General features: G+C 40.1%; 2 pseudogenes; both read right to left on the bottom strand.

Annotated features, from left to right (window-relative positions):
* The window catches only part of LOC149179353 (putative aldo-keto reductase 1 pseudogene), a 57902-nt pseudogene extending 55749 nt beyond the window's left edge, over nt 1-2153 (bottom strand).
* Nucleotides 2154-2398: 245 nt separating this feature from the next.
* Nucleotides 2399-6919, bottom strand: LOC149179354 (putative aldo-keto reductase 1 pseudogene; annotated as a pseudogene).
* Nucleotides 6920-9667: the final 2748 nt, after the last annotated feature.

Raw genomic sequence — 9667 nt, forward strand, 5'->3', positions numbered from 1 at the left:
CTACGGGGCAGGAGAAGGCTCTCTTCTGTCTATCTCGGTAAAATCTTCAATAGATGAGATGACCAATAAGGTAACACTGATATTAGGCTAGTAAACTGATCAAAGAGTTTGGTTTTTGTTTTTTGGGGTTTTTTAATTAAATGATGGGGTTGTTCCGGGCTGCATGGGCAAAATCACAGCTTGAACAGAGAAATATAATGAACAACACAGATTATCGACTTAGGCAAGGTAGGCAAGAAATTTAACACCAAATCTAGATTTAAATGAGATGGCAAGACTGGTGAGGAGCTAAGGAGGGCAATAACTTTGAATCCTCCTTAAACAGTAGAAAACATTGAATATGAACAAACTTATAGGCAGAGCATATAATACTATGAATTCTACCTAAACACTTCATTTGTTCAATTAGAAATGATCATGTAGTGAAATGAAACATAACAGATCACATATGAAACACAAGAAAAACATATGCTAAATTATCATACCACAGGAATCTCAGAAGTCAGAGCTGTGTAATTTCATTAAACTCTCTGCCAAAAACTGTACATGGTAAGCTCTCTTCTCCACCAGCTCTTAGCACTCAGAATTCTCCCCTCTAACTCTTTTTCACAAATGAATTTTTTAATACAATAAATACAATACTGCTAAGGAGCAAACAAATCGACCCCAAAACCTCTGCGCTGTTTCAACTACAATTGCAAAAATTAGAAAAGAGCGTTCCATCTATGCTAAACATAGAACATCGTTTCCCTAAAATCCTCTGATGACCGACACATGGAGCGCAGATCCCGTTGAATCATTAATTAAAGTCTGGGAAATAGGAATCGAATCCTATCAGATGTCTCTATTTATTTTTGGCTGAAGTGAAGAGCCAGGTGTCGAATTCTTCTTTCCTCCAAGGCTGCACTGCATGTAATATGGTATTCTCAATGGAACCGTTATGTTATATACCTAGGGGGGATAAATGTTATATACCTAGGGGGGATAATATGGGGTACCAAGGGAGGTACCCCATATTATCCCCCCTAGGTATATAACACGTTATGTCTTTCTTGGTCTGGATGATGTTACACGGGGCCTTCACATCACATATCACTCTGGCAAATGGCTTTTACAACACAAGTTCGATTTCCAATTTCATATTTATCAATTTACTACTGAATTCCTGGTGATAAATAGAGCTAATAAGACCTGCAAATTCCAAGCTCTTAGGGAAAAGGGTACATCAGCCAAGCATAGAATATTTGCTTGCAAGTGATCAATTCTACTTTGGTTGGGGTATGTTGGCGAGTTTCCAAGTCGTTTTTTATACATACTCTCAGGATGTCTCGATTCTCCGACCTCATATTCTGGAACAGCTGCAGCAATCTCATTCAGTTCTTGCTGTGACAAGCTAAGCCATAAAGATGCAATGTTTTTTACTTTACTTCACTTCCTGGAATAGGAGCAACATCACTTCCTTGATGAAGCACCCATGCGAGAGCCAATTGCGCGGGTGTGTACCCATGCTTTCTTAGCTAGAGCAGAAACTCGTTCAAATAATACTTCTTCTCGCAATTCTCTCCGTGAAACCGAGGTTGCCGAACCAGTTTACTATCACCCTCATATAAGTTTTCAACAACTGCTTTTCCAGCAAAACATCCACGTCAAAGAGGACTATAAGGTATAATGCCTATTCCCAAATCCCTGCAAGCAGGAATGATATCCTCTTCCATATCACGGGTCCACAAAGACCATTCTAATTGAACAACTGTAATAAGATGTACAGCATTAGCCACTAATTTCAGAAAGCCCAATATATTAAAGATCAATATAATCCGCATCAAGGCGCTTCAGGTTGTCTTCACAAGCTTTGCGTACATACTCTGCTGAGCTTTTAACACGAAAAACAACATTGCCAAACTTAGTGACCAGCTGAACTTTCTCACGGGGCAAACCTTTCAAAGCCTTGCCAACTTGGATTTCATTTGTTAAAGGCCCATACATATCTGCAGTGTCAAAAAAAACATGATGCCTCTGTTGAAAGCATAATAAACCAAAGAAATTCCATCGTCCTCGGCAACAGGGGTGCCATAGACAAATGAAAACCCCATACATACTAAGCCAAGTTTGGAAACCTCGAATCCTTGGGTACCAAGTTAATGCGTGGGATGGACGCCATTTCTAAAAACTTGGGTCGATTCTGCCTGAAGAAATATATGAACTCGTACATTCGTAGATACCTTTGCGGTGCTTCCAAAACATGTCACGACCATCAAACTTATCTACAATATGTAGATACTATGTTCCTGCCAGCCATAGTGTCCTCAAAAAATGAAGAATCTGTGACAGGATATATGGTTGTCTTTTCACAATAATTTCACATTGCTGTAGATACCTCCAAAGTGCTTCAATACCCTTATATATTTTTTATGCTGTATCCCACGCTGGTAGATGTACCAAGTCTGATAATCTTATTGTTTTCCATGGAATTTGTAGGGTCTGCAGTGCTTTCTTGAGAAAATAACATAACCTCTACAAATGAAGGCTGGTAAACAACTGCAGACGTGATAAGGTCCATTACTGCGGAGAAGAGTCCAACATTTGATGAAGCACCTTCCTTAGATAACAGATGAGAGAGGACAGAACTCAAATAATTTCTCTGTTTAACACTCAGCAGCTTGCTTTGAATACTAACTGAATGAGGGCGCGTCCTTTGTGCAATAATATAAAAGCTGCACAACACTTTTGATGCGGCCAACTGTAGTGAACCATTACGATGGAAGCCCAGTAGGGAAGTTACAGCATTGACAAAGGGAATAGGTATAGACGTTGAGAGAAACAAACACTGGTCCAAAGTTAATGCACCTGTATAATCCTTTAAGTATTCACCACCTGTAACATAATTAAGTGTAACACTCACTAGATCCATAGCTGAATACGCAGCATGTTTGCAGCCACTAAATTTCTCTTGGACGAAGCATTCGGTTAAGAAATAATGCCTCCAGGGACTCTGCTCTCATGCATAAAACCTGAAGAAGGACATCATGTATCGTGTTGTCATATAGCCATGTCTCCATTAGAATATGTCTCAGTTGTACTGAATGTTAATCGATTTTACTCATAACACCTGTGTGCATAAGTTCGAAGGTCTTTGATGTTATCTGCCATTTGCAATACTTGATTTCCCTCCAATTGAAGCCACTCTAGAGTTAATGGGTGTTTTTGTAGGAAGAAGAGATGATAGCCTAAGTTGACACTGATAAGGCATAAGCCCCAATATCCAAATAAACTGAAGATGCCCTCTTTGTTGAGACTAATGATATTTGCACCCCTCTGATATGAAATGAGGTAATGATTTAATCCACACAACAGGACTGCTTGATAAACTGTGAGAATTGCACATCCAAAGAAGCCACAGTATTGGGAATGAATATTGATTATTGATGTCACAATGGCCACTGCTGCAAGAGTGAAAAAGAAATTCCCTGTTGTACACCATATTCCCCAACATGGACACCGAATCAATGTTGCGTGACTGTTTTGAAACTAATGCATTGCAACTGCAAAAGATCCAACCCCGCGATCCATTAATCCTGTACCATACGTTTATGTCTTAGCAAATCACCTGGGAAATATTTGTCACCAACATCATTGCAAATCGATATGATGAGAGGCTTTTTCTTTGTCTGTTTGCAGGGATAGGAGCTTGAAGTCACTGCTGCCTTTTGAAGAGCTGGAGATAAATTACATAATCTAAAACAACACATTTAATGATTTCTTCTTCAAAACAGGGTTTTGAAGAAGAATCAATCTCATACTGACATAAGACGGAGTCTAACATCGGCTCCACTTGGGATGGCAGTTGCCGCTCCGTGGAGGTGCCAAGAACTGCAGAACTTTGGGAGAGCAGACAATGCCTCCACTCATTGGGCAATGGAGTCATCATCAACACAACTCTTGACTTAATTTTCAAACTGAAACTGAACTCAAACAATCTTCAAGCAAACTAAAACAAGATGCTGCCCTTATGGCTGCTTATTTATTTACAAAGCTACCCTACTTTGCTGTACAAACACTAGATCAGGTAATACTAAAATGCCAGATTAACCATTCAAGTAAACCTGAGAATGATGCCGCCGCTTGAGAATGCTTCCACCAGGACACCGATGTAATTGCTGGCAGCCCTTCATGCACGTAATGAGCCTGGTCACGTACAAGGCAGTCTGATCTATCAATCAAAGTGAAAAACATGTCCATATATGTTGCCATTGGATCGCGGAAGCCGGACTCTGTTGGCTGTCCCAACTCTGCAATGCATACTTCCAGCTGCACATTGTCAATGTAAACATCTGTAGGCGAGTATGGAGGAAGGATTTCCAAGAACCTTTTAGGGTCTTGGAAATCATAAGACTGGATCTGCTCATCTAAACACTGAATCTCCTTTTCAAGTTTTTCAACAATTAACTCACAGGCACCAATTTTAGCTTCAGGAGAGAACTCTGGAGATTTCAAACTTTGAAAGAAGTCACTGAAAAATTCTTCATTAGTTTCAATATCTACTAACCACTCTCTAACTCCGTTTAGAGCTTCACAAAGTGCAGGGTTTGCCACATACCCTACCATTGCATGAACAGATCAGCACGCGTTGGAATGTCTGGATCGAATTGGAGTCGCCAGGTGAATGGTTCAGCCTGCATAAGTGTCTGACTGCTGTCCACCATCAGCATCAGATCTGCACCTTGATTGCATGTACTGGGACAAGACAATCAACAAATTGAATGTTCTCCCCAGTATGGTTGCCAGTATGTTAGCGCTTGAAATTTCACCTTAGGCTGAGAAAGGTAAACCTCAAGGCAACATCAAACCATTTAGCCTCGTAGCTAGCCCTACGGGGCAGGAGAAGGCTCTCTCCGGTCTATCTCGGTAAAATCTTCAATAGATGAGATGACCAATAAGGTAACACTGATATTAGGCTAGTAAACTGAACAAAGAGTTTGGTTTTGGTTTTTTGGGGTTTTTTTAATTAAATGACGGGGTTGTTCCGGGCTGCATGGGCAAAATCACAGCTTGAACAAAGAAATATAATGAACAACACAGATTATCGACTGAGGCAAGGTAGGCAAGAAATTTAACACCAAATCTAGATTTAAATGAGATGGCAAGACTGGTGAGGAGCTAAGGAGGGAAATAACTTTGAATCCTCCTTAAACAATAGAAAACATTGAATATGAACAAACTTATAGGCAGAGCATATAATACTATGAATTCTACCTAAACACTTCATTTGTTCAATTAGAAATGATCATGTAGTGAAATGAAACATAACAGATCACATATGAAACACAAGAAAAACATATGCTAAATTATCATACCACAGGAATCTCAGAAGTCAGAGCTGTGTAATTTCATTAAACTCTCTGCCAAAAACTGTACATGGTAAGCTCTCTTCTCCACCAGCTCTCAGCACTCAGAATTCTCCCCTCTAACTCTTTTTCACAAATGAATTTTTTAATACAATAAATACAATACTGCTAAGGAGCAAACAAATCGACCCCAAAACCTCTGCGCTGTTTCAACTACAATTGCAAAAATTAGAAAAGAGCGTTCCATCTATGCTAAACATAGAACAACGTTTCCCTAAAATCCTCTGATAGCCGAAACATGGAGCGCAGATCCCGTTGAATCATTAATTAAATTCTGGGAAATAGGAATCGAATCCTATCAGATGTCTCTGTTTATTTTTGGCTGAAGTGAAGAGCCAGGTGTCGAATTCTTCTTTCCTCCAAGGCTGCACTGCATGTAATATGGTATTCTCAATGGAACCATTAGGTCTTTCTTGGTCTGGATGATGTTACACGGGGCCTTCACATCGCATATCACTCTGGCAAATGGATTTTACAACACAAGTTCGATTTCCAGTTTCATATTTATCAATTTACTACTGAATTCCTGGTGATAAATAGAGCTAATAAGACCTGCAAATTCCAAGCTCTTAGGGAAAAGGGTACATCAGCCAAGCATAGAATATTTGCTTGAAAGTGATCAATTCTACTTTGGTTGGGGTATGTTGGCGAGTTTCCAAGTCGTTTTTTATACATACTCTCAAGATGTCTCGATTCTGCGACCTCATATTCTGGAACAACTACAGCAATCTCATTCAGTTCTTGCTGTGACAAGCTAAGCCATAAAGATGCAATGTTTTTTACTTTACTTCACTTCCTGGAATAGGAGCAACATCACTTCCTTGATGAAGCACCCATGCGAGAGCCAATTGCGCGGGTGTGTACCCATGCTTTCTTAGCTAGAGCAAAAACTCGTTCAAATAATACTTCTTCTCGCAATTCTCTCCGTGAAATCGAGGTTGCCGAACCAGTTTGCTATCACCCTCATATAAGTTTTCAAAAACTACTTTTCCAGCAAAACATCCACGTCCAAGAGGACTATAAGGTATAATGCCTATTCCCAAATCCCTGCAAGCAGTAATGATATCCTCTTCCACATCACGGGTCCACAAAGACCATTCTAATTGAAAAGCTGTAATAAGATGTACAGCATTAGCCACTAATTTCAGAAAGCCCAATATATTAAAGATCAATATAATCCGCATCAAGGCGCTTCAGGCTGTCTTCACAAGCTTTGCGTACATACTCTGCTGAGCTTTTAACACGAAAAACAACATTGCCAAACTTAGTGACCAGCTGAACTTTCTCACGGGGCAAACCTTTCAAAGCCTTGCCAACTTGGATTTCATTTGTTAAAGGCCCATACATATCTGCAGTGTCAAAAAAAACATGATGCCTCTGTTGAAAGCATAATAAACCAAAGAAATTCCATCGTCCTCGGCAACAGGGGTGCCATAGACAGATGAAAACCCCATACATACTAAGCCAAGTTTGGAAACCTCGAATCCTTGGGTACCAAGTTAATGCGTGGGATGGACGCCATTTCTAAAAACTTGGGTCGATTCTGCCTGAAGAAATATATGAACTCGTACATTCATAGATACCTTTGCGGTGCTTCCAAAACATGTCACGACCATCAAACTTATCTACAATATGTAGATACTCTGTTCCTGCCTGCCATAGTGTCCTCAAAAAATGAAGAATCTGTGACAGGATATATGGTTGTCTTTTCACAATAATTTCACATTGCTGTAGATACCTCCAAAGTGATTCAACACCCTTATATATTTTTTATGCTGTATCCCACGCTGGTAGATGTACCAAGTCTGATAATCTTATTGTTTTCCATACAATTTGTAGGGTTTGCAGTGCTTTCTTGAGAAAATAACATAACCTCTACAAATGAAGGCTGGTAAACAGCTGCAGACGTGATAAGGTCCATTACCACGGAGAAGAGCCCAACATTTGATGAAGCACCTTCCTTAGATAACAGATGAGAGAGGACAGAACTCAAATAATTTCTCTGTTTAACACTCAGCAGCTTGATTTCAATACTAACTGAATGAGGGCGCGTCCTTTGTGCAATAATATAAAAGATGCACAACACTTTTGATGCGGCTAACTGTAGTGAACCATTACGATGGAAGCCCAGTAGGGAAGTTACAACATTGACAAAGGGAATAGGTATAGACATTGAGAGAAACAAACACTGGTCCAAAGTTAATGCACCTGTATAATCCTTTAAGTATTCACCACCTGTAACATAATTAAGTGTAACACCCACTAGATCCATAGCTGAATACGCAGCATGTTTGCAGCCACTAAATTTCTCTTGGACGAAGCATTCGGTTAAGAAATAATGCCTCCAGGGACTCCGCTCTCATGCATAAAACCTGAAGAAGGACATCATGTATCGTGTTGTCATATAGCCATGTCTCCATTAGAATATGTCTCAGTTGTAATGAATGTTAATCGATTTTACTCATAACACCTGTGCGCATAAGTTCGAAGGTCTTTGATGTTATCTGCCATTTGCAATACTTGATTTCCCTCCAATTGAAGCCACTCTAGAGTTAATGGGTGTTTTTGTAGGAAGAAGAGATGATAGCCTAAGTTGACATTGACAAGGCATAAGCCCCAATATCCAAATAAACTGAAGATGCCCTCTTTGTTGAGACTAATGATATTTTCACCCCTCTGATCTGAAATGAGGTAATGATTTAATCCACACAACAGGACTGCTTGATAAACTGTGAGAATTGCACATCCAAAGAAGCCACAATATTGGGAATGAATATTGATTATTGATGTCACAATGGCCACTGCTGCAAGAGTGAAAAAGAAATTCCCTGTTGTACACCATATTCCCCAACATGGACACCGAATCAATGTTGCGTGACTGTTTTGAAACTAATGCATTGCAACTGCAAAAGATCCAACCCCGCGATCCATTAATCCTGTACCATACGTTTCTGTCTTAGCAAATCACCTTGGAAATATTTGTCACCAGCATCATTGCAAATCGATATGATGAGAGGCTTTTTCTTTGTCTGTTTGCAGGGATAGGAGCTTGAAGTCACTGCTGCCTTTTGAAGAGCTGGAGATAAATTACATAATCTAAAACAACACATTTAATGATTTCTTCTTCAAAATAGGGTTTTGAAGAAGAATCAATCTCATACTGACATAAGACGGAGTCTAACAGCTGGTAAAGGTGGACACTTTGAAGAATACTGAAGATGCATTGACAAAATCTGTGAGCTCTGAGAAGTTCTCTTGGTGTAGAGAAACAATGGGCATTACAGGGTTGGATAAATGACTAAGCTCTCTTGTGGCCCCCTGTGAAAAGCAAACAACAAGTGGGAGAATGTTGGGTTGTGTTATATTCTTTCCATGACTAGCCCACGTAGTTGACCGGGGGGTTAGATGGGGGGCAGAGCCCCCCCCCCCTCGTTGTGCTGATTACGTAGCGAGGGGGTCACGGGGGGTTTGAGGGGTGCAGGTAACCCAACTCTATGGGGTCCAGGGCAGCGCCCCGAAATTTTTTGGTTTTGGACCCTATGTTAGGTTGGGTGGACCCACCCATGGTTTTGTGCATGTTTTTCGGTCCAGGTTTTGGATGCGATGGTTTTCGGTCCATGGTATTGGATGCTTCGGCATGTATAAATATGTATTGTAACATTGAAATGAATATAATGAAAAATCAAGCTGGTAGTCCCAATTTTGGGATCCAGGGGAAAATCTCTATGTATATGTGTTTTATGTGTTATTCTCTTGCATTGTTTATTTTTTGCATTTTAGAATTCGTATGCAGGTAATTTCTGTACGGGGTTAAAACCTACAGAAACAATATCAAATCCAACATAATACCTTTGCTTTGTCTTTAGAAGACCTTGGCAGGGGCAACAAAACTAGGGTTTTAACAACCAAATGTATATGCAACCCCCACCAAATTGGAATTCTTGGTAGCAACCTTGGCCTCAATCTCAATCTCAATCTCAACCTCAGTCTCAACCTTGGGCTCAAGGAATGAAAAATCCCTATGGAAGATTCTCTCCATACTATCAATATCCTCCATCATATCGAAACAATCCTCCCCAACAAATTCCTCAACAAAATCAAAAACCCCAGCTTCAAAACCAAAACCCTCAACGTTCACTGCCATTTCCACAGAGACCAAATCAGCTACCTGCCCAACCATTACCAAACCCCAACAATGAAAATCCTTAGAATACATATATGGTGGAAGGACAACAATTTCCAACTTATATGATCACTCCTTT

Source organism: Pinus tabuliformis, chromosome 4_1 (assembly GCF_031772625.1).
Source record: "Pinus tabuliformis cultivar Carrire ecotype Pingquan chromosome 4_1, CPIR1, whole genome shotgun sequence".
Classification (NCBI taxonomy): Eukaryota; Viridiplantae; Streptophyta; class Pinopsida; order Pinales; family Pinaceae; genus Pinus; species Pinus tabuliformis.